The sequence below is a fragment of the Opisthocomus hoazin genome, chromosome 1 (genome assembly GCF_030867145.1).
Source record: "Opisthocomus hoazin isolate bOpiHoa1 chromosome 1, bOpiHoa1.hap1, whole genome shotgun sequence".
Lineage (NCBI taxonomy): Eukaryota > Metazoa > Chordata > Aves > Opisthocomiformes > Opisthocomidae > Opisthocomus > Opisthocomus hoazin.
Window position 1 is genome coordinate 1,909,176 of NC_134414.1, and position 24,150 is coordinate 1,933,325.

The window sequence follows — 24,150 nt, forward strand, 5'->3', positions numbered from 1 at the left end:
TGGAAGAACCTGGAACGTCGGATGAACATGGTGAGAGCCTGGCGACAGAACGGGAGAGGTGAGCGGCCCCAGCACCAAGCGCCCTGCAAACAGCCAACACCCCATGGCAGCGCTGAGCCCGGGCTGTGCCGGGGGCTGACGGCCGCTCACTCCATCTCCTCCCTCTGTAGTTTCTCCCACTGCTAATGGAGAAGAGGAGAAGCCCTTGCTGAGCATGGACACAGGGTGAGTGCTGAGGGAGTCCCCAAATCCTGCCCCAGACCCTCTCCCCATGCCATGACCCTGCCCGCACTGCCCAGCCCTGCCCACCGGCCGAGGTCGGGGTGCTGCCCGTGGGTCTCGGTGGAGGGGCCGGGGTGCAGCGGGGTCTCTTCTCTCTCCTCCTCTGCAGGGACAGCACGGAGGAGTGGAGCAACGCCCCGCTGGCCTTGCTGACCTCCATGGACTCCATGGGCTCCCTGGTCCCCCTGTCACACAGCAGCTCCATTTCCACGGGCTCGCTCTACTCCTTCCCGGAAAAACGTGAGCTGCTGCAGAAGCTGCAGGCTCAGGATCAAGGGGGAGAGGGGGGAAGCAGGGGATCCTGTGGTGGGACCTCCCCTGGGGAGCTCCCACGTCCCCCCACCAAGACAGAGGAGGACGTCCCTCTGGCAGTGTGGCCCCAGAGCCTCAGAGAAGACGTGCCATGCATTGATGACAACGTGGACGAGGCTGTGGATGGGGTCCTACACTGGGACAGAGCAGTGAGCCTGGAGACACTCATCTCCATGGAGCTGGAAAGGAGCAGCTCCATGGTGTCAGTAATCAGCACCTCCAGAGGGCAGAGCGTGAGGAGCCCGACAGTGTCAAAGAGGAGCAGCCCCATGGCACCAGAAAGGACCAAACACAAGGTGCTCCAGAGGAGCAGCCCCACGGGGCCAGAAAGAAGCAGCTCAGAGGTGGCAGACATCATTACCTCCCTGGGAGGACCGGCCAGCAGCATCTCTGCTGCTTCCAACAGCAGCACCCAGGCAGAGACCGGACCCCAGCAACTGGAGCCCACAGGCAGGGCGCATGGCCGAGCGGCCTGGTCTCCATGCAGGGCAGGACGGTGCCTGCGGAAGGGCTGGCGACGCCTCAAGGCCTGGTGGAGATGCCACTTTCAGCCCCTACGTGACCGATGCTGCAAGTCCCAGTAGTGGCAGCGATGGTTCCACAAGGACAAGGGGATCCCCTACCACTGAGCGGCCGGGGCGTGCGGGGATGGGAACCCCCCTGGGCTGCCCTCCCATCTGAATTGTTCAAATATTAAATGTTTTCTCTGTCCCTGGAGTCGTGGTTCATCCACCCATCTCGCGGCGGGGGGTGCAACCCCCTCAGTGCCCGAGCCCAGCGGGCACGGGCTGGCACCAGGCACCGCTGGCACCCACCAGACTGGGGCAGGGGCTGGCCGGTACCCCAGTGGGTGTGCTGGTGTCCAGAGGGATCTGGGGGGGCTGGAGAAATGGGTCAGCTGGACCCTCCTGGAGTTCACCAAGTGAAAGTGTTGGCCCTGGGGAGGAGAACAAAGCTGGGGAGGGATGGGGTGCCAGTACGGGCCCTCAGCCTGATGCCCAGAGGCTACTGGGGGCTCGGTGGGGAGCTGGAGATAGACTCTGGCTAGGGCCACCCACTGCAGCCAGGGTCGGCGACAGAGCAAGAGCAGGTTCCCGGGGACAAGGAGGACTGGGCACAGAGCCCCAGACATGTGAAGCCGCACCTCAGCGGCCACCTAGCCATGGCCAAGACCATGGGGCGGCTCATCCCGGCGTTCATCTGTGCCATCCGGGCCAACCAGGTGTCAACTGAGCAGCTACACGAGCTGCTGCGGGAGCTGCGGGCCCAGCGTCAAGGGGGAGAGGGGGGTGACAGGGAAGCCTGGGGCGGGATCCCTCCCGGGGAGCCCTCACTTCCCCACACCAAGACGGAGGAGCAGGTCCATCTGGCAGTGTGGCCCCAGAGCCTCGCGGCAGACTTGCCATGGATGGACGAGGACGTGGACGAGGCTGTGGACGGGGTCCTACACTGGGACAGAGCAGTGGGCCTGAAGACACTCAGCTCCATGGAGGTGGAAAGGAGCAGCTCCATGGCGTTAGCAAGCAGCAGGTCCATGGGGCAGAGCGTGAGGATCGCGATAGTATCGAAGAGGAACAGCCCCATGGAGCAAGGCCGGAGAAGCCCGGGGATGCAGCTGGACAAGAGAAGCCCGATAGTACAGAAGAAGAACCGTCCCGTGGAGCGGAAGACAAGCCCGACAGCACTGAAGAGGAGCAGCCCAATGGGGCCGGGAACGACCAGTCTCAAGGGGCTCGAGAGGAGCAGCCCCACGGGGCCAGACAGAAGCAGCTCCATGGGACCAGACATGATTACCTCCATGGGAGGACTAGCCAGCACCATCCCTGCTGCTCTGGGCAGGAGCACCCTGGCAGAGACCAGAGCCCAGCAGCGGGTGCCCACAGGCAGGGAGTGTGGCCAGGCGTCCCCAGGGCCGTGCAGGGCAGCATGGTGCCTGCGGGAGGGCTGCTCCTGGCTCTGGAGATGCCTCAAGGCCTGGTGGAGACACCGCTGCCGGCCCCAACACATCTGATGCTGCAAGCCTCCGTGTTGGCAACGATGGTCCCACAAGGACAACGGGTGCCCCTACCACTGAGCGGCTGGGGCTTGCGAAGCTCGGAACCCGGAGAGAATCCGCTCCGGAGGACTCCAAAGGAGCAGCTCCATGGCGTCGGGCAGGAGCAGCCCCCGGGCAGGGGCAGGAGGAGCCCGGTGGAGCTGGAGAGGAGGAGCCCAATGGAAGTGAAGAGGAGCAGCTCCATGGGGCCGGGCTGGACCAGTCCCACGGGGCTGAAGAAGAGCAGCCAAAACTGGACATGAGGAGCCCCATAGGGCCAGGCAGGAGCAGGTCCATGGGACCGGCCAGCAGCACCCCGGCACAGACTGGACCCCGGCAACGACTGCCCACGGGCTGACCCTCTCCTCATGTCCTGCCCCTGCCCGCGCTGCCCAGCCCTGCCCGCCGGCCGAGGTCAGGGTGCTGCCCGTGGGTCCCACTGGAGGGGCCAGGGTGCAGCGGGGTCTCTTCCCTCTCCTCTGCAGTGCCAGCACGAAGGCGTGGAGCAGGGAGCGCCTGTCCCCGCGGACCCCGCTGGCCTTCATGAAGTCCCTGGGCTCCCTGGCCACCCTGTCGCAGAGCAGCTCCATTTCCATGGGCTCCCTCTACTCCTTCCTGGACCCTGGCCCAGAGCGATGGCGGAGCTGGCAGCACTCAACCACTCAGAAGCCTCCTGGTCCCCCAAGACTGTTGGGGGGGTCAGCTGGGGAGCCGGATCCAGACCGTGGCCAGGACCCCCCACTGCAGCCAGTGTCAGGGACACAGCAAGAGCAGATCTCCAGGGTCAAGGAGGACAGGGTACAGAGCTCCGCAGAAGTGAAGCCGCACCCCAGCAGCCCCTCAGCCATGACCATGGGCACGGGGCAGCTCGTCCCAGAGCTCATCCGGGCCAAGCAGGTGTCAACAGAGCAGCAATGCAAGCTGCTGCAGGCACTGCTGGCCCGGCATCGAGGGGGAGCAGGAGATGGTGTGGGAGCCTGCGGTGGGACCCCCCCTGGTGACCTCCCATGTCCACCCACCAAGACAGAGGAGCAGGTCCAGCTGCAACAGCTGAGGGCCAGAGTGTGGCCCCAGAGCCCTGGAGCACAGCTGCCATGGATTGACGAGGACGTGGATGAAGCTTTGGATGGGGTCCTACACAAGGACAGAGAAGTGGGCCCAGAGCCCCTCAGCTCCATGGAGGTGGAAAGGTGTGGCAGCATGCCACAATATGTTACGGCAGTCAAAAAGGAAGCAAGCACAGCAATAGAAAGCAGACAGAAGCAGAAGCACTTTACTGGGTATCCATAACATTTTTATATTCCCTTCTCCCCCACCCCCTGAATCTCATTGGTGAGGGTCTCTTGGCACGCGGTTCCTTTGTGCTTCTGATTGATCATCTTGTGTCGTTCACCCAATCTTCACGCTTGGCTAGCAGTTGGGGTCTGGCATCCTGTTTCTTTGTTCCTTTCCTCCTGTCCTTCAGCCACAGCTGCACCCCTCAAGGTACACCCTGGACTCCCCCATCCTTCCACATTACCCACCAGGTGCGTGCAGGTGCTTGAGCAGAATCGATCCCGTGGATAGGTTTTCCCTGTCCCGAGGAGGGAAGAGCCCAGACTGTTTTTCCCGGCCAGTTCCTTAGATGTGTCCCAGGGACCTTCTCTCCTCCCACAGTGCGCAGGGGTTTGGGTCGAGCAGGTCCAGGCCGAGTGGCAGATTCCCTGGTGCTAGCGAGGCGAGTGGCTTCTGCTGAATGCGCCTCCCAGTGCTGGAATGTCCCGGCACCCTGTGCCTGTGCCCTGTACCCGGCACCCGTACCCTGTGCCTGCACAGCTCGGACTGCCCCGCGGTGTCACAAAGGGGGCCCTGGCATGGCTCACGGTGTCATAAAGGGGGGTGTGCCTGCCTGCTATAAAAGGGCTCTGCGAGAGCAGGCAGCTGGCTGGGTGCTTCAGTCTGCCGTTATCTCCTGGTTGCCCTGCAGCGTTTCTGGAAGCACCTGGAACGTAGGATGAACGTGGTGAGAGCCTGGCAACAGAACCGGAGAGGTGAGCGGCCCCAGCACCAAGCGCCCTGCAAACAGCCAACACCCCACGGCAGCGCTGAGCCGGGGCTGTGCCGGGGGCTGACGGCCGCTCACTCCATCTCCTCCCTCTGTAGATTCTCCCACTGCTAATGGAGGAGCGGTGAAGGCCATGCCGAGCGTGGAGACAGTGTGAGTGCTGGGGGAGTCCCCAAATCCTGCCCCAGACCCCTCTCCCCATGCCCTGCCCCTGCCCGCATTGCCCAGCCCTGCCCGCCGGCCGAGGTCGGGCTGCTGCCCGTGGGTCCCGGTGGAGGGGCCGGGGCGCAGCGGGGTCTCTTCTCTCTCCTCCTCTGCAGGGACAGCACGGAGGAGTGGAGCACAGCCCCGCTGGCCTTGCTGACCTCCCTGGTCCCCCTGTCACAGAGCAGCTCCATTTCCATGAGCTCGCTCTACACCTTCCCGCATTCCTGGCGTGGTGCAATGATGGAGCCGCCGGCACTCAACCGCTCAGCACCCTCCCAGTCCCGCAAGGCTGTTTGCATCTTGGTGGGGCAGGCGGAGCCAGACCGTGGCCAGGACCACCCACTGCAGCCAGTGTCGGGGGCAGAGGAAGACCAGGTCCCTGGGGACAAGGAGGACAGGGTACAGAGCCCCAAACATGTGCTGCCACCCCCCACCAGCTCCCCACACATGCCCATGACCGTGGCGCAGCTCATCCCAGAGTTCATCCGCGCCATCCGGGACAACCCGCTGTCAACGCAGCAGCGACGCGAGCTGCTGCAGGCACTGCAGGCTCAGGATCAAGGGGGAGAGGGGGGAAGCAGGAGAGCCTGTGGTGGGACCTCCCCTGGGGAGCTCCCACATCCCCCCACCAAGACGGAGGAGGACGTCCCTCTGGCAGTGTTGCCCCAGAGCCTCGGAGAAGACGTGCCATGCATTGATGACAACGTGGACGAGGCTGTGGATGGGGTCCTACACTGGGACAGAGCAGTGAGCCCAGAGACCCTCAGCTCCATGGAGCTGGAAAGGAGCAGCTCCATGGTGTCAGGAATCAGCACCTCCACAGGGCAGAGCGTGAGGAGCCCGACAGCGTCAAAGAGGAGCAGCCCCATGGCACCAGAAAGGACCAGTCCCAAGGGGCTCCAGAGGAGCAGCCCCACGGGGCCAGCAAGAAGCAGCTCAGAGGTGGCAGACATCATTACCTCCATGGGAGGACCGGCCAGCAGCATCTCTGCTGCTTCCAACAGCAGCACCCAGGCAGAGACCGGACCCCAGCAACTGGAGCCCACAGGCAGGGCGCATGGCCAAGAGGCCTGGTCTCCATGCAGGGCAGGACGGTGCCTGCGGAAGGGCTGGCGACGCCTCAAGGCCTGGTGGAGATGCCACTTTCAGCCCCTACGTGACCGATGCTGCAAGTCCCAGTAGTGGCAGCGATGGTTCCACAAGGACAAGGGGATCCCCTACCACTGAGCGGCCGGGGCGTGCGGGGATGGGAACCCCCCTGGGCTGCCCTCCCATCTGAATTGTTCAAATATTAAATGTTTTCTCTGTCCCTGGTGTCGTGGTTCATCCACCCATCTCGCGGCTGGGGGTGCAACCCCCTCAGTGCCCGAGCCCAGCGGGGACGGGCTGGCACCAGGCACCGCTGGCACCCACCAAACTGGGGCAGGGGCTGGCCGGTACCCCAGTGGGTGTGCTGGTGTCCACAGGGACCTGGGGGGGCTGCAGAAATGGGCCAGCAGGAACCTCACCGAGTTCAGGCACATCTCTGTAGGGAGGTGCCAAGAGGATGGGGGCCGCAGGTGGTGGGCACAGCCACGAGCAGTGGCAGCAGTTTGGGGTGCTGCTGGGTTTCTTGGGTGGTTTTGGGGTGGCGTGGGACCCTTGAAGGGCTAATTCTGACTGTAACTGCTCCACAGGAGTCACTGGTCAGCGAGGATCCATCTGGCCTGAAGGGCAAGGACACCCAATGGCAAGAAGGGGTTAAACTGGCTGGAAGCTGGGGTGCCAGGGACAGGAGGACTCCTTGCGAGGCAGTGAACTTTCCCTGGGTGCTGAGATAAGGAACAGCCTCAGCACTGTCTTGTAGCCGTCCTGGAAGGGGAGCGCTCAGGGCCCAAGCTCAGGGGCCAGCTTAGGGCAGCAGAGCTGGGCAGGAGGATGGACCTGGGGCTGGGCTGAGGTGCCCCATGCCTGATCCTCCCCCCCTGTCCCTTGCTGCACATCTCCTGCTCTCCCTTGGCCTCGTGTGGGCCTCAGCTTTGTGCTCCTCAGTTTTATGTGGGACCAGAAGCCACATGTGCGTAGCGTCTGAAGAACTTTCACGTGGAGGGGATCGAGTCCAAGCTCTGTCTTCTCATGGATGCCCACGCCTCCCCTTCTATCCCTCTGGGCTGCACAGGCCTGTAGTTCTGTATTTCCTCACAGAGAAAAGCTAAACTCTGAAGGCTTTTCACACAGAGGGGATCAGGTCACAGCTCTGTCTTGTTGGGGATGCTCAAACCTTCCCTCCTGCCCCTTGCTGCACATCTCCTGCTCTCCCTTTGTCATTTACAGGCCTCAGCGTCATGCTCCCTCAGTTTTATGTGGGCCCAGGGGCAGAATGGAGCCTCTGGCAGAAAGTGCCTGGAGAGACTCCAGGTCGCCTGTAGGGTGCTGGAGTCGGGGATCTGGAGGATCTGGAGAAACATTAGCAGCACATGGAGGAACTGGACTGCTTCCCAAGTGGTTGCTCCTGAAGCACAGCTCTTCTTGGCACCTCGATTGCTGGTGCCAAGCTGGGTGTCCAACGCGAGGGTCCCATCTGTCTGCAGTGATCACGCATCGCTGGAGTTCACAGTCCTGAGGGATGTGGGAGAGGAGTATAGTCAGGATCCTGAACTTTTGGGAAGCCAACTTGCAGCTCTTCAAACAGTCAGTCAGTCAGACCCCACGGGAAAGTGCCTGCAGGGACAAGAGAGCAGAAAAGAGTTGGCACTTCTTGAAGGATGCTTTCCAGAGAGCGCAGGAGCTCTTAGTCCCCAGGTGTAAGAAGTCAGGCAAGGAAGGGAAGAGACCAGCACGGCTGAGTCGAGACCTGCTGCTCAAACGAAAGGGCACGAGGGAACTGCACAGGCAGTGGAAGCGGGGACAGGTAGCTTGGGAAGAGTACCGGGATGCTGCCCGGCTGTGTAGGGATGAGGTCAGGAGGGCCAAGGCGCAGCTGGAGCTCAACTTGGCAAGGGATGCTAAGAATAACAAGCAGGGCTTCTCCAGGTATGTCAGCCAGAAATGGAAGGCTAAAGAAAGAGTACCCACCCCGCTGAACAAGAACGGTGACCTCCTATCAAGAGACGAGGAGAAGGCTGAGGTGCTCAGCAACAGTTTTGCCTCAGTCTTCACTGGCAACCTCTCTGCTCGCCCCTCCCCCGTCGATGGACTGCAAGGTGGGGACCAGAGGGGCAAAGCCTCTCCCTGCCAGCTTGGACTCATCAAAGAGCGTCCCATCATCACGAAAGCCAAAACCCCGGTGACAGCACCAGCCACGCAGCCAAGTGCTGAGCCGCATCACACACCTGCTCCTGCCTGCACCCCTTCCTTCAGATGCTCAGAGCAGAGCAAAGGACATCGTGAGCACCCACCCCCTCCAGCCGCAGCCCCGCAGCTTCGCACTCTGGCTGGATCCTGCCCACCTTCCCGCTGGCCGTGCCATTCGTGTCCAGGGGAAGCAGCCACAGCGGCTGACAGTGCGTGTTCCTCACAAGCTGGGGCCTCCTCCTGATGAAGAGAAATAAAGAAATAAATGAGCTTAGACAATGCTTATGAAGACTTAGGGAATGCTAGTCTAGCTCAGCTCGGCAAATTCCTGAGCTCCCCAAATTCTGTATCCGTTTGAGTGATAAGGCTGGAAAGAAGAGTTACACAACAACAAGTCTACACTTCAAGCCAGCCGTAGCCAGTTCCGGAGTTTGGGAAAAGGCCCAGAAGGAACTGAGCCTGCGTGAAGTTCAAAGGTTACTAGCGGTGACCAAGAGGAGTCACCTATCTTCATCCCCAAGACCCTGACGACCACCCCAAGGAGGCACCGCGCAAGCGCAGTCGGGAGGAGTTCATGGAAACGACTTCTTGGAACTAATCTTAATAGAGAGCAGGAAAGGCTGTGCCTGTGTCTGTGAATATGCAGAACAGAGCTGTCCAAGTTACAGACGGCCTGGCGATATCGGCGCGCCCGCCTCTGGCGGTGCTGCCCCCGTGCCCAGCGCTGAACAAAACAGACCTACTTGAAATCGGAGCGCGGTGGAGTCTCACCTTGTCCGCAAGTCACTCCTCCAGCCACGGCCCGGCCCTCAGCACCCGGAAGGCAGCCGGCGGCACGGCATTCCCGGCCGGGCCCACAGGCGCCTGCCTCGCTGCCCCTCAGCACAGAGTCCCCCTCGCCGAGCCCTCGCCGCTCCCTCCCGGGGCTCCCCCCGGCACAGCTCGCTCGCAGCCGCCCGGCGCTGCCCGCACCCCGGCCCTGCCCCGGCCCCCGCCGCAGGACGCTGCCCCGCCCAGCGCAGCCCCGCTCGCCCGCCGCACCCGGCCCCGACTCGCCGCCCGCCAAGCTCCCAACATGGCGCCGCCCGCCCCGCCGGGACACGACGGCCCCGGCCCCGGCCCCGGCCCCGGCCCCGGCCCGCGGCGCGCGCAGGGGCCGTTGACCGGCGGGGGCGCAGCCGCGGCGGCTCCGGCCCCACCCAGGTGCCGCCAGCCGCTCTCGCGAGAGCGGGCGGGGCGCGCGGCTCCCTCGCTCGCCTCAGGGCTCGCTGCTGGGGCGGGAAAGCGGCGCGCGCCGGAGCCGCTGAGGGGAGAGGGCGGGAGCGGGACCGCGGGGGGGGACACCGGGCGCGGGGAGCCGTCCCGCAGCAGCCCCGCGCCGGGCCGGGGCCGGGGCGTGGGGGGCTCGTGCCGGAGCGCTGCGAGCTGCTGCGGGGCCGGCGGGGAGGGGAGACTGCGGCGGGACAGCCCCCCCCCCCCCCCCCATTAGGGCGGCCGCGGGCCGAGTTCCCTCAGGACGGAGGCGCGGGGGGGGCCGAGGCTGCGGGGGCCGGAGAGCGGCCCTGGAGCTGGGGAGTGTCACTGCAATCTTCAAAAAGGGCAAGAAGGAGGACCCAGGGAACTACAGGCCGGGCAGCCTCACCTCCATCCCGGGAAAGGTGATGGAGCAGCTTATCCTGGAGGCCATCAACGAGCAACTGGAGGAAAAGAAGGTTATCGGGAGTAGTCAGCATGGATTCACCAAGGGGAAATCATGCCTGCCCCATCTGATAGCTTTCTGTGATGACATGACTGGCTGGGTAGACGAAGGGAGAGCCACAGATGTTGTCTACCTCGACTTCAGCGAGGCTTTCGACACGGTCTGCCATCACATCCTCCTAGGGAAGCTCAGGAAGTGTGGGCTGGATGAGTGGTCAGTGAGGTGGATTGAGAACTGGCTGAATGGCAGAGCTCGGAGGGTTGGCATCAGCGGCGCTGAGTCTGGTTGGAGGCCGGTAACTGGTGGTGTCCCTCAGGGGTCAGTACTGGGCCCAGTCTTGTTCAACTTCTTCATCAATGACCTGGATGAAGAGTTAGAGTGTACCCTCAGCCAGTTTGCTGATGACACCAAACTGGGAGGAGTGGTGGGCACACCAGCAGGCTGTGCTGCCATCCAGCGTGACCTGGACAGGCTGGAGAGTTGGGCAGAGAGGAACCTGATGAGGTTCAACAAGGGCAAATGCAGGGTCCTGCCCCTGGGGAGGAACAACCCCAGGCACCAGTACAGGCTGGGGCTGAGCTGCTGGAGAGCAGCTCTGCGCAGAGGGACTGGGAGTGCTGGGGGACTGATTCGAAGATCCGGTAAGAAAAACCTAACAGCACAATGTACACTGCTCAGCAGGGATTCTTTATTGCGGTGCCAGGCACACGGGGGATTTCTCCTCCAAACGTGCGTGCCAGACACCCTGTTGCTTCAGGTTAAATACAATCACACAGGTCATTATTTATTACATTTCTAGGAACTAATTAGCATATGTAAATATCTTTCACGCATGTCTGTTAGTATCTTTGGGTGGTCTTCGGGGGTCCCAAGATGAAGGCCCATCCTCTTCATCACGCTGTTCACTGATTGACATTTGTTTCTGCGCAAACTCAGTTCTAGCATCACGTCCATCGTGTCCTTCAGGTTGTTTTGCTCCAGTCTTGTTGCTCTCTTGGTGCCTCCTTATCTCTGTAGCTTGGCGCATTTGCCCTCCCAAGGCTGAGCTGTCTGGAGTAGAGTTATTTAGGAGTCTCTTTTATCCCACAATTATCCCAATTATTTGCTGAGAATCAAGACCACTTTTGTTTCACTTAATTATTTTGTCTAACGACTAAGCGATAGCTTGTGCCCATGTCCTTCCACTACATTCCTTAATGAGAAAACAGGGATTAGTGTAACAGTTATATTGTTAGATCACTATGCATGCAGAAATACAAGTTACAGTACTAAAGACTACTAAAAACTAGAAAATATTAAGGCTTTTTGTTATAGTTTAACATTTCTTACAATCCCCTCTATCATTCCCCCCTTTTCTTTTAAGACTTTTGCTTCTTTTAGATCAAAAAGTCTTAGTAATGATCAGATCAGTCCATTCTTACATTGCCAACATAATCGATTACAGCACTTGCAGCATTGAATCATTATGCAGGCCAAAACACATACACCTACTATTCGAAGAGCTAGGAAAAATAGGTTCTTGAACCAGGATAAATTTGGTAGCCATGAGGTGAGTTTATTCCACATTTCCTCAAATCCGTAGGAAGTATCATCTTTAACTACTTCGTGTAATATTCTGGTTTGTTTCCAAATTTCCTCTAGATCCGTCGAGACTCTACCACTTTGGTCTATATACACACGGCAGCTTGTGTTTGTGACTGTGCAGACACCACCCTGTGAGGCTAGTAGTAAATCAAGGGCCATTCTGTTTTGGATCACTACCTTTGATAGGCTCGATACTTCAGTTTGCAGGGCACTTATGGCATCTGTGGTTCTATTTTCGATGTTTTCTATCACTGCTGATATGTTTACCATGGCTTTTTCTAATTCACTTACTCCAAGCCATGGGAGGAACCATCTTACAAAGCTGTGAAAGCTAGTAGGCCTTTCTACGATGGGATTGGGAGTATTTGGGGTCCTTTTAATTCGCCTAAAGAAAGTCTTGATCCTTCCCTCCTGTTGATGTATTTTCTCAGTAATTGTAATATTGGGGATTACAGCTCCCAGAGTCATACCCCTTTCCACCCAAAAGGCAGAACCTTCCAAGCTCGATTTCCGCACAGCCGGTACCATCCTGTTTTCTCAGGACTTTTAGGCACCGGCCACCCAACGTCAGGTTTAGTATTAGTTGCCTTAAAGCCCGCTAGTAAATCTTCGTCCCAACTCCCCGAACAAATCTTTATATCTGCTACACCCTGTTGTTTTCCCCACATCTGTGGCAGTATTACTCTTGCAGAATGGGGTGTTGATCTCTCCCTGTATGTGGCATCGTTGTATGCAGGTATAATTGTACCATGTTTTGGGTTCCTCTATTTGAATTTCTTGCTGAGTGCTCATGTTACCCGATTCCCATTTTTGGTCTCCCTTTAAATGTAAGCTGCCGGGGATGGGTATCCCTATGAGGGTTCCCCTGCTCTCTCCTGAAGTTGGCATTTGAGTACAAATCCAACAATCATTTTTGTGTAGTATCTGAGTGATGTTCTGGACTAGGATCAGATGCAAATTCCTGTCCCATTGTATTGTCCAAATAGCTGGACTCATGGCTACCATCATTACCCCCGGAGTTAGATCCGTCATGGTCGTCTTGTTATTTTTATCTTGAGAGGTGACTGTTGTTCTACAGTCCAGGGAACAGAGGCTTTCTTGACCCTTGAATAACGAATCCAAACTGGCTGTTCTCGGATTTTGATTGCAGTAGAAGTGGTTAGCAGCACTTGATAAGGTCCGTTCCACTTCTCTCCAAGGGGATCACCTGAAAGAGTCTTAACAAAAACCCAATCTCCAGGTTTAATCAAGTGTATTGGTTGGTCTAGGCCCCTACCCCGTGTTTCCAGAACTAATTTCTGAACATTATTTATCTGCTTTCCCAAAGCTATCAGATATTCTTGTAAGTATCCCTCCCCAATTTGCACCATATCCTCCCCTTGATATGACAATTGATAAGGCCTTCCAAACAAAATTTCAAATGGACTAATGCCCTCTTTGCTCCTGGGTTTTACTCTGATTCTCAGTAAAGCTAAGGGTAGAGCTTTGTCCCAAGACAAATTTGCCTCCTGACCGATTTTTGCCAGTTGTTGTTTGATCAAATGATTCATTTTTTCTACTTGGCCACTTGCCTGTGGTCTGTAGGGGGTGTGTAGCTGCCAATCAATACCCAAAATTTTACTGATGTGTTGTACTATTTGTGCACAAAAATGTGACCCTCTATCTGAGGATATGATTGCTGGCACCCCAAACCGTGGTATGATTTCATTTAACAGAATTCATACCACTTCCTGAGCCTTATTTGTTCTACAGGGAAACGCTGCAGGCCATCCGGCAAACGTGTCTGTTATAACCAGTAAGTATCTATACCCCCCTTTTCTTGGAAGTTCTGAAAAATCTATTTGCCAATGTTGTCCTGGTATGTTCCCCTTTCCAATTTTCCCCAAGTGTACTTTGCATGTTGTATTTGGATTATTTCTCAGACAAATTTCACACATTTGTGTTGCTTGTTTTACAGTAGTGTACAGGTTTCTGCCTACTATTCTCTTGTTCAGATCTTTATATAGTGCATCTGCTCCCCAGTGAGTTTTGTTGTGTTCTTTTCTGACTGCTTCCCATAATAGATTTGAAGGTATAACTGTACGATTATCTGGTGTTAAATACATCTTACCTTGTTCACTTGCTCCCAAGTCTTTTACTAATTTCATATCTTCTTTTGAATATTTAAATTCCATTTCTGTATCTACGAGTTTACCGTCTGGTACCAGTGCCAAGGTTTTTACAAAACTTCTTTCTGCTGCCCTTTTAGCCTCTTGATCTGCTAGTTTATTTCCCAGTTCCTGTTCAGTGTTGCCTTTTTGATGTCCTCTGCAATGCATTATTGCCACTTGTTCTGGTAGATTTATAGCTTCCAAAAGCTGTAAGATTTCTTTTGCATGTTTGATCTGTTTACCTTGAGCTGTGAGCAGTCCTCGTTCTTTCCACAATGCTCCATGAGCATGGACGACCCCGAAGGCGTATTTGGAGTCTGTCCAAATATTTATTTTCTTTCCTTTCGCCAATTCTAAGCTCTGGTTAAAGCGATTATCTCTGCCTTTTGAGCAGACATACCTGCAGGTAAAGGTTCTGCCTCGATTACCTTGTGTGCGGTGGTTACTGCATACCCTGCTTTACGAGCTCCGTCTTTTATGAAGCTGCTGCCATCGGTGAACCAGGAGTCCTCTGCGCTTTCCAGCGGTTCCTCCTTTAAATCAGGTCTGCTGGAACAGACTGTTTCAATAGTCTCCAAGCAGTCGTGCGTTAGGGGTTCCATAGTGGCGGAATCTTTACTAAGAAAAGATGCTGGATTTACAATGTTAGCTGTCACAATATTAACATCATCTTGTTCCACCAAAACAGCCTGGTGCTTTAGGAATCGGGATGGTGAGAGCCAATGGCCCCCTTTTTGTTCCAATACTGCAGAAACTGTGTGTGAGACTACGACTGTCATTTTCTGGCCCATAGTGAACTTAGGAGCTTCTTGAATGTTAAGGACAACTGCTGCAACAGCTCGCAGACACCCAGGCCATCCTCTGCTTACCTCATCCAATTGCTTGGAGAAATATGGCACTGCTCTCTTGTGCGGCCCCAGCTGTTGAGCCAGCACTCCCAGGGCAATGCCTTGTCTCTCGTGAGAAAATAGCCAAAAGGGTTTTAGAACATTTGGAAGTCCAAGAGCCGGGGCTCTCATAAGTTCCTTTTTTAACTGTTCAAAAGCCCTTTTTGCATCTCGGGTCCAAATCAGGTATCTGGCATTATTTTTCAACAGTTCATACAAGGGCTTTACCATTAGTCCATAATTATATATCCATAGTCTACACCATCCTGTCATTCCTAAAAAGGTTCTTAATTCTTTTACCGTTTGTGGTTCTGGAGTCCGGCAGATTGCTTCTTTCCTCTCTCTTCCCAGTTCTCGTTGTCCTCTTGAGATTTTGAGTCCGAGGTGAGTCACTTGTTGTTGAATCATCTGAGCTTTCTGTTGAGAAACTCGATAACCATTAAGTCCCAGAAAATTAAGAAGACTCACTGTCCATTTTTTGCAATCCCCCTCTGTTTCTGCAGCGATGAGGAGATCATGGACAGATTGTAACCAAGTCCCCTTTTGTGTCGGAGGATTCCATTTTTCGAGACCCCGAGCTAGCTGATTTCCAAAGATGGTAGGGCTATTTTTGAAACCTTCGGGTAACACTGTCCAGGTTAACTGGGTTTTTCGTCCAGAATCTGGATTTTCCCATTCAAAAGCGAATAGGTTCTGACTGTTTGAGGCCAGAGGTAAACAGAAAAAGGCATCTTTTAAATCCAGTACGGTAAACCATCCCTGGCTATCTTCCAGTTTCTTCAACAAGGTATAGGGATTGGCTACTACTGGGTAGAGATCTTCCACGATTTTATTAATTGCCCTCAAATCTTGTACTACCCTGTAACTTTTCCCATCCGACTTTTTCACTGGCAAAATGGGGGTGTTGTATTCAGATTCACATTCTATTAACAATCCAAAATTTATAAAACTATCAATTGTTTTCTTAATTCCTCTTCGGTCCTCTAGCTTAAGGGGGTATTGTTTGATCTTAACTGGTCGAGCTCCAGGCTTCAATTTTATCTCTATTGGGTCTGCATTTTTGGCTCTGCCTGGAGTTCCCGAAGCCCATACACCTGCATACACTTGGTCCAGTATATCCTGAGGTATTTCTCCTTTTTCTGTAATTTGAATCAATGCCAGGCTCAGAATTTCGGTTAATTTAGTATCCTCAATTTTAAATTTTATTTGTCCCTTTCTGAAAATTATTGTGGCATTCAGTTGTTCCAATAGGTCTCGTCCTAGAAGGGACTTAGGGGCCCCAGGCAGGTACAAAAATCTGTGTATTCCAATGTGTTTACCTAATTTGTACTTTAATGGTTTTAGAAAAGATGCCTTTTCCGATTGGCCTGTAGCGCCCACAACGGTTATAAAATCCTTATCCAAAGGCATCAGTTGTTGATTTAAAACCGAAAACGACGCACCAGTGTCTACCAAAAATTCCACATTCTGTTTCCCAGCTTTATGTTAACCCGTGGATCCGCTAGGGTGGATCCCCAGGTCCCCGTCATTCAGTGTCCTGTAGGTCAGCAGCTATTCTGGGGCAGGGTGCCTTTCTCTGCTGTGGACATTCCCTCTGCCAATGTCCAAATCCCTTACAACGAGCGCACTGACTGCTTTTTAGTCTCCTTTGGTCGTAATTCCTCTTACTGTTCTCATCCCTGTTACGATACACTCGCCACGCCTCTTCCACTAGTGTCTCTAAATTCCTTACATCTGGTTCTTTAAGTCTCTGCAGCTTCTTTCTAATATCATTAGCAGCCTGTCCTATCAATAGAGATATTAGCTGCTGTCTAGCTGCATCTGATGCCGGATCCATGGTAGTGTATTTCCGCACTGCTGTTCATAATTAATCTAAGAATTCTGTCGGAGTTTCTGTCGGACCTTGTTTTACTTCATACAAGGCTGACCAGTTTACTGCTTTCGGGATCCCGCGTTCCAGCCCATACTAAACCCAAATACGGTATTGCTGTAACAGTCGATACTGGGTGTGATCATTAGGGTCCCACCCCGGGTCTCTGAGTGGAACATGTTGTTCCTCGGTCCCTTGTAAAGTACCTGCAGTAATTTGTGCCCTCACATGATCCCTTGCTGTTTTGAACACAATTCCTTTCTCAGTCTCTGTCATTGCCTCGAACATCAAATCCACATCTTTCCAATCCAGATCCAAATTCTTAACTATCCATTCAAATTTCTTGGCTCACCTGCTAGGATCTTCCCTGTACTCCCTTACAGTTTCTCTCCATTTGTCTGTATCTTCCACTTGGAAGGGTTTTCTTATCAGGGTTGGCCCCCCCGGCCCCATCGCCTGTCTTAAAGGGGCTTGGATGATGGGTCCCACCCTACTACGAGTCCGAGCAGTGATGGGACTTGACCCGCTAGGTGGCGCTCCGCCCTCATCAGAGGCCTCGTCCCCGTCTGCGCGGGCGGGGGTTCCCGCAGCCGACCCAGCATCAGGGAGAGGGGGCGGTGACACAAAATCCTCCATACGCTCCTCTAATTTCTTCCGATTCCCTTTTGTTTTTAGACACCTTTGCCCTATGCTGCACGCAGAACAACACCGCTTAAGTTTTCCCGGCTCTTTCTTTCTGTCCCTTTCCAATGCCAACACAAGGGGATCCTGCGGGGCTAGATTTATACCACTTTCTTTTTGCCACTCGGGGTGATTTCGCAAAGTGAAAAACATATAGGCATATGAGACCTCATCCCATTTTCCTTCTCTTCTCAAGAACAACATTAGCTGTAGCAAAGTATTATAATCCAGGGTCCCATTCTCAGGCCACTTTGCCTCCTCATCTAACTTGTATAACGGCCACCATTGATTACAATACTTAACTAACGTCCTTTTATTCACACTACCTCCTGGGGGTCCCCCTATCTCCTTCCAATGTTGCAAAATACAGCCCAAGGGGCTCTTCTTCAGAATCTCTTTGCTCTGTGAAGTTCCCATTATGCAGCACGTCCACCTCTTTGTTCCCCAATCAATGTACAGCAAACCCTAACAAACAAACCTAAACAAATCCTTCTAACGCCGATAGCTCTAATTACTTAACCAAAATTCTATACTTTAAGCTAAGAGAAATAATTACTGAACCCCGATTTTACACCAGAACGTTATACGACACTTATAACAAAACAACTATCATAATTATCACTAGTAGTATGGCATCGATAACAACAATGGGATAATAACTTTAAAATAAACATTCACTGTTTTCTTACGCTTTGTTCTTTACCGGCTGCTTCCCTCGCGGGAGAACAGAACCGCAGGTCAAAACTCCACCCTCACCCTTGTTTCTATGTCTCATTCACACAGAGGCCTCACACACAGTCACACAATTTTAACCCGGAGTTACTGCAATCCGAACCGTTTGCCAGAACCGTAGGCAATTTCCAGAATAATGATCCATGTATCAGTCAAGACCACGTCCAGTGGGGACTCAAACCCCTGCAGTGGGGACTCAAACCCCCCACAGTGGGGACTCAAACCCCTACATACCTCTAAGGTGCTAGCAGCCCGGTATACTCTCCCTGCGTAATTAAATTACGACTTAGGGGACTCGAACCCCGTTGCTTAGTAAAAAGGAGTAAAAGAACACCTTTACTGACGGATGGTCCTTGTCTGTTCCCGCGGTGATCCAGATAAGGCGAGGAGCCCCTTCGGGAAAAGGCTCCCGAGGGCCCGAGGGGGTCCTGTTCTTACCGGGTCCCGCAGCCGAACAGAGTGAGTCCCATCTGGGGGGCCAAATTGATTCGAAGATCCGGTAAGAAAAACCTAACAGCACAATGTACACTGTTCAGCAGGGATTCTTTATTGCGGCGCCGGGCACACGGGGGATTTCTCCTCCAAACGTGCACGCCAGACACCCTGTTGCTTCAGGTTAAATACAATCACACAGGTCATTATTCATTACATTTCTAGGAACTAATTAGCATATGTAAATATCTTTCATGCATGTCTGTTAGTATCTTTGGGTGGTCTTCGGGGGTCCCAAGATGAAGGCCCGTCCTCTTCATCACGCTGTTCACTGATTGACATTTGTTTCTGCGCAAACTCAGTTCTAGCATCACGTCCATCATGTCCTTCAGGTTGTTTTGCTCCAGTCTTGTTGCTCTCTTGGTGCCTCCTTATCTCTGTAGCTTGGCGCATTTGCCCTCCCAAGGCTGAGTTGTCTGGAGTAGAGTTATTTAGGAGTCTCTTTTATCCCACAATTATCCCAATTATTTGCTGAGAATCAAGACCACTTTTGTTTCACTTAATTATTTTGTCTAACGACTAAGTGATAGCTTGTGCCCATGTCCTTCCACTACATTCCTTAATGAGAAAACAGGGATTAGTGTAACAGGTATATTGTTAGATCACTATGCATGCAGAAATACAAGTTACAGTACTAAAGATTACTAAAAACTAGCAAATATTAAGGCTTTTTGTTATAGTTTAACATTTCTTACAATCCCCTCTATCACAGGCTGCCTTCCGGGTGCTGAGGGCCGGGCCATGGCTGGAGGAGGGACTTGCGGACAAGGTGAGACTCCACCGCGCTCCGATTTCAAGTAGGTCTGTTTTGTTCAGCGCTGGGCACGGGGGCAGCACCGCCAGAGGCGGGCGCGCCGATATCGCCAGGCCGTCTGTAACTTGGACAGCTCTGTTCTGCATATTCACAGACACAGGCACAGCCTTTCCTGCTCTGTATTAAGATTAGTTCCAAGGAGTCGTTTCCATGAACTCCTCCCGACTGCGCTTGCGCGGTGCCTCCTTGGGGTGGTCGTCAGGGTCTTGGGGATGAAGATAGGTGACTCCTCTTGGTCACCGCTAGTAACCTTTGAACTTCACGCAGGCTCAGTTCCTTCTGGGCCTTTTCCCAAACTCCGGAACTGGCTACGGCTGGCTTGAAGTGTAGACTTGTTGTTGTGTAACTCTTCTTTCCAGCCTTATCACTCAAACAGATACAGAATTTGGGGAGCTCAGGAATTTGGGGAGCTCAGGAATTTGCCGAGCTGAGCTAGACTAGCATTCCCTAAGTCTTCATAAGCACTGTCTAAGCTTATTTATTTCTTTATTTCTCTTCATCAGGAGGAGGCCCCAGCTTGTGAGGAACACGCACTGTCAGCTGCTGTGGCTGCTTCCCCTGGGCACGAATGGCACGGCCAGCGGGAAGGTGGGCAGGATCCAGCCAGAGTGCGAAGCTGCGGGGCTGCGGCTGGAGGGGGTGGGTGCTCACGATGTCCTTTGCTCTGCTCTGAGCATCTGAAGGAAGGGGTGCAGGCAGGAGCAGGTGTGTGATGGGGCTCAGCACTTGGCTGTGTGGCTGGTGCTGTCACCGGGGTGTTGGCTTTCGTGATGATGGGACGCTCTTTGATGAGTCCAAGCTGGCAGGGAGAGGCTTTGCCCCTCTGGTCCCCGCCTTGCAGTCCATCGATGGGGGAGGGGCGAGCAGAGAGGTTGCCAGTGAAGACTGAGGCAAAACTGTTGCTGAGCACCTCAGCCTTCTCCTTGTCTCTTGATAGGAGGTCACCGTTCTCTTTCAGCGGGGTGGGTACTCAATTTGCCACTGCTGCCCTGGATAGTTTCCTTTCCCTATCTGCCCTAGTGGGGCCTTAGGTCCGACCTTTGGGTTGCTTTGTAGACACACCTCACACTGTTGGGTCACTTGTTTAATAGTTGTATCTAGATTTCGGGCAACCATGAGCTGATTCAAATATTTATGCAGGGCTTCTGTTCCCCAATGAGATTTCTTATGTTCTGCCATAACTACAGCCCATAAGAGAGAAAATGGTATTCTTATCTTACCCTGAGGAGTCTTAGCCCCCCTGTCTTTCTCTGTTTTTCCTCCCAAATCTTCAATTAATTTTTGGTCCTCCTTAGAGTATTTGGGTTCACAATCAATTTGTATTTTACCGCCTGGGACTAAAGGTTGCACCCCCAATCCGCTCTGTTCAGCCACTCTTCCAGCCTCAGGATCTGCCATGGCATTGCCCGGCTGTTGAGCAGTGTCCCCTCTCTGGTGAGCTTTACAGTGCATGATAGCTACTTTCTCAAGTAGTTGTACAGCTTCCAGGAGCTGAAGAATTTCTTCGGCATGTTTGATATGTTCTCCTTGGGTATATAGGAGTCCTCTTTCCTTCTCTACAGCCCCATGGGTGTGTGTTACCCCAAAAGCGTATTTAGAATCTGTCCAGATATTAATTTTCTTGCCTTTGGTTAGTTCTAATGCTCGAGTTGGAGCTATTATTTCTGCCTTTTGAGCTGAGGTGCTCAGGGCAAGGGCTTTTGACTCGATTACCTGATCCGTAGTGGTTACCGCGTATCCTGCCTTGTGGACACCTTGTTGAACAAAGCTGCTTCCATCCGTGTACCAGGAATCTTCAGCATCTTCCAGCGGCTTCGCTTTTAGGTCAGGTGGGCTGGAATAGACTGCTTCGATCGCTTCCAAGCAGTCATGCGATACTGGTTCCCCTGTGGTCCCGCTGAGGAAAGATGCTGGCTCGACAATGTCAGTAACCACTATTTCTATGTCATCTTGCTCTACCAGGATAGCTTGGTACTTAAGGAACCTTTGTGGTGAGAGCCAATGTCCCCCCTTTACTTGTAATACTGCCGACGCAGCAGGAGATAGCAACACCGTGGTCTTCTGGCCTAGGGTAAACTTAGGTGCTTCTTGGATATTTAATAGCACTGCTGCTGTTGCCCTTAGGCAGCTAGGCCAGCCTTTGCTTACTTCATCCAGCTGCTGAGAGAAGTACACAACTGCCCATTGATGTGGTCCCAGATTCTGCGCTAGGATTCCCAGGGCAAGTCCCTGCTGCTCATGAGAAAATAACCAGAGGGGCTTAGTAGTGTCTGGCAGTCCTAAAGCCGGGGCATCCATTAGCTTTTTCTTTAGCTGTTGGAATGCCTTTTCTGCTTCCTCATTCCAAATGAGGATCTTTTTATCAGATTTTAATAGTTCATAGAGCGGTTTTACTAAGAGTCCATGGTTCTAGATCCAGAAGCAACACCACCCCGGTTTTCTAACTGGTAAAATGGCAGTGTTATATTCCGATTCACACTCAATTAATAGTCCGTATTTGATGAATCGTTCAATTACTGGTCGAATTCCTTCCCTGTCTTCCATTCTGAGGGGGTATTGCCTAATTCTTACAGACTGTGTTCCCTGCTGAAGTTTGACTGCAATCAGGGAAGCACTTTTCGCTCTTGCTGGCATTTCCGTAGCCCATACTCCTGGATATACCCGATTTTGAATTTTCTCAGGCACCCCTGCGTCAACAGGGGCATCTATAAGGGCTAAACTCAAAACTTCAATTAGCTGTTCGCTTCCCACCGCAGTTCTACTTTCCCTTTGTCAAATCGGATTTCTGCTTTGAATTGTTCCAACAGATCTGGTCCTAACAGTGGCCTTGGCAAATCGGGCATATATAAAAATTTATGTACCCCTAGTTGTTTGCCTAATTTGAATTTGAGAGGCTTTAGAAAGTATGCCTTTTCACTTTGGCCAGTAGCTCCCTTCGTCCACAGGTGTCAAGGTTTGATTTAAAACTGAAAACGTTGCCCCGGTATCGACCAAAAATTCTAAGTTCCGTTTTGGCTTCCCTAGCTCTAATACGACCAGTGGATCTGCTAGGGTAGATTCCCCAGGTCCCCGTCAATCCTCCTTGATCTGCGCCTGTATCCCTTTTCTCCTCTGTAACCTTTCTGGACAATCCTTTTTCCAGTGCCCTCTCTGCTTACACCATGCACATGGATTTTTCTCCAGAGGTCTCTTAAACCCTTCATTTCTAAATCCCTTGCTGTCCTGCAACGCCGCCACCAACATTGGCTTATCCCTCCTTCGATCTTCTTCTTCCCCATTGCTAAATACTCTCTGTGTTTCGTCCAGCAAGCTCTCTTCAGTTTCTGCTGTCCGTGGTCCTTAGCTTTTGTGACTTTCTTCGGATGTCCCTCATGGACTGGCCTAAAAATCGAGACACTAGCTGCTGGATCCCTATTTCTGATCCTGGCTCCAAAGGGGTGTGTCGCCTCATAGTGTCCCGTGATTAATGGAAAAACTCCGAGGGGGTTTCTTTCGGACCGTGCTGGACAGCATATAAAGCTGACCAGGTGATGGTTCTTGGGATTGCTCTCTCCATCCCTTTGGCGACCCATTTCCTATATGTATTTAGCAATTTCCTGTGGGCTCCCCTGTTGGGGTCCCAGTGGGGGACCTGTAATGGAAAACCATCCTTGATGTCTTCTCCGGTATTTTTGAGCTGATCACTTGCTAAATCTTGGGCTGTTTTTAGTATCAGCTGCTTCTCAGTCTCCGTCATATGGTCCAACAACAGCTGGACATCATTCCAGTCGGGGTTATGTTGTTTGATAAGGAACTGGAAATGTTTGGTTACCCCTACAGAGTCGCTGCGATAATTCTTTACAGTATTTTTCCATGTTTCTAAGTCAGACGAGGAGAAAGGGACCTTTATCAAAATACGGCCTCCCTCTGGTCCCACTGCTTCCCTTAAGGGTGCTTGTGTTATTGTACGTTCCCCCTTTCTCCGAGTGCGAGAGGATATTGGGCTTCGCGGAGGAGTTTGCAAATCACGTTCGTCTCTCTGTGGTATCTCAGCTGGTGGTTTGTAGTGTTCTGGTAGGTCCTTTCCTTCGGTATCCTCTGCCCTGTCTAATTTAAGGCATCTCTGCCCTGTGCTACGTGCTGAACAGCATCTCCTCAATTTTCCTCTCTGTTCTCTGTTACTTTCCCGTTCCAACGCAAGGACCACCGGGTCTTGTGGTAATGTCATCTCACAATCCCTCCACCACTCAGGATGGTTTCAGAGGGTAAAGAACGTATCAGCATATGATGCTTCATCCCATTTTCCCTCCCTCCTTAAAAATAACATTAGTTGTAATAACACATTATAATTTAAGGTTCTGTTAAGGGGCCACTGCTCTCCATCATCTGGCTTGTGCAATGGACACCATTGCTTGCAATACTTGATAAGGGTTTTCTTATTCTCTGTACCACCCGTACCAGCAGTATCTTTCCAGTGAGCAAGTACACAACCTAAAGAGCTCTTCCATAAAATTCCTCCCTGAGAGTTACCCATTCTTATCTCCTTTTTACTTCCTCTCCTGATGAACTTCCATGCAAATTTCTCTACACTGTTTAATAGTTTTCTCCCAGTCCTCTGTCCACGCATCCCAGATCCCTGGGATTAGGTGCCTTTTCCCACACACCACTTCGCTATCTCAGGCTCTTGTTGGGACTCTCCCAACCATCAAACTGCGGATTTTGTAAAAGACATTTCAGACATTTTGCTCCCCGCCTACTGGATGCACAATACCACCTTCTTCCACACAGCCTACACGTTAACAACACCCATGCTTGATGGCAAGCTTCCTACAGTCCAGAGGCAAGTCCACACTCCAGGCAGGGGATTTCCCTTGCCTGGTTGCTGATTCTAAGGACTATATCCGTGACCGGAGGCTGTTCCCAATCTAGGGCTACTTTCCACCCTGCCGCAGTGACATACACTCCTCCTAAGGAAAAATGCCCATTTCTTATCCAATAGCTTCCCTCCCTCAGACTTTCCTACGACTCAAGTCCGAACCATTTTAAGAGGGAGTCTCTCGACATACACAGAAACACCGATTATCTTACACATATGTAAAACAAGAAACA

At 53.2% G+C, this 24,150-nt stretch overlaps 1 long non-coding RNA gene across 2 annotated transcripts; it reads right to left on the reverse strand.

The window, feature by feature from the left end:
- Positions 1–3,875: 3,875 nt before the first annotated feature.
- LOC142360574 (uncharacterized) lies at positions 3,876–9,243 on the reverse strand. Of its 2 annotated transcripts, none has more exons than XR_012763181.1 (3): positions 8,925–9,243; positions 8,309–8,393; positions 3,876–7,580 (listed from the first exon to the last, which is right to left on the reverse strand). It is a non-coding gene; the product is annotated as an uncharacterized LOC142360574 (long non-coding RNA). The 2 variants fall into 2 exon arrangements; XR_012763180.1 differs by having other exon boundaries at positions 8,258–8,393.
- Positions 9,244–24,150: the final 14,907 nt, after the last annotated feature.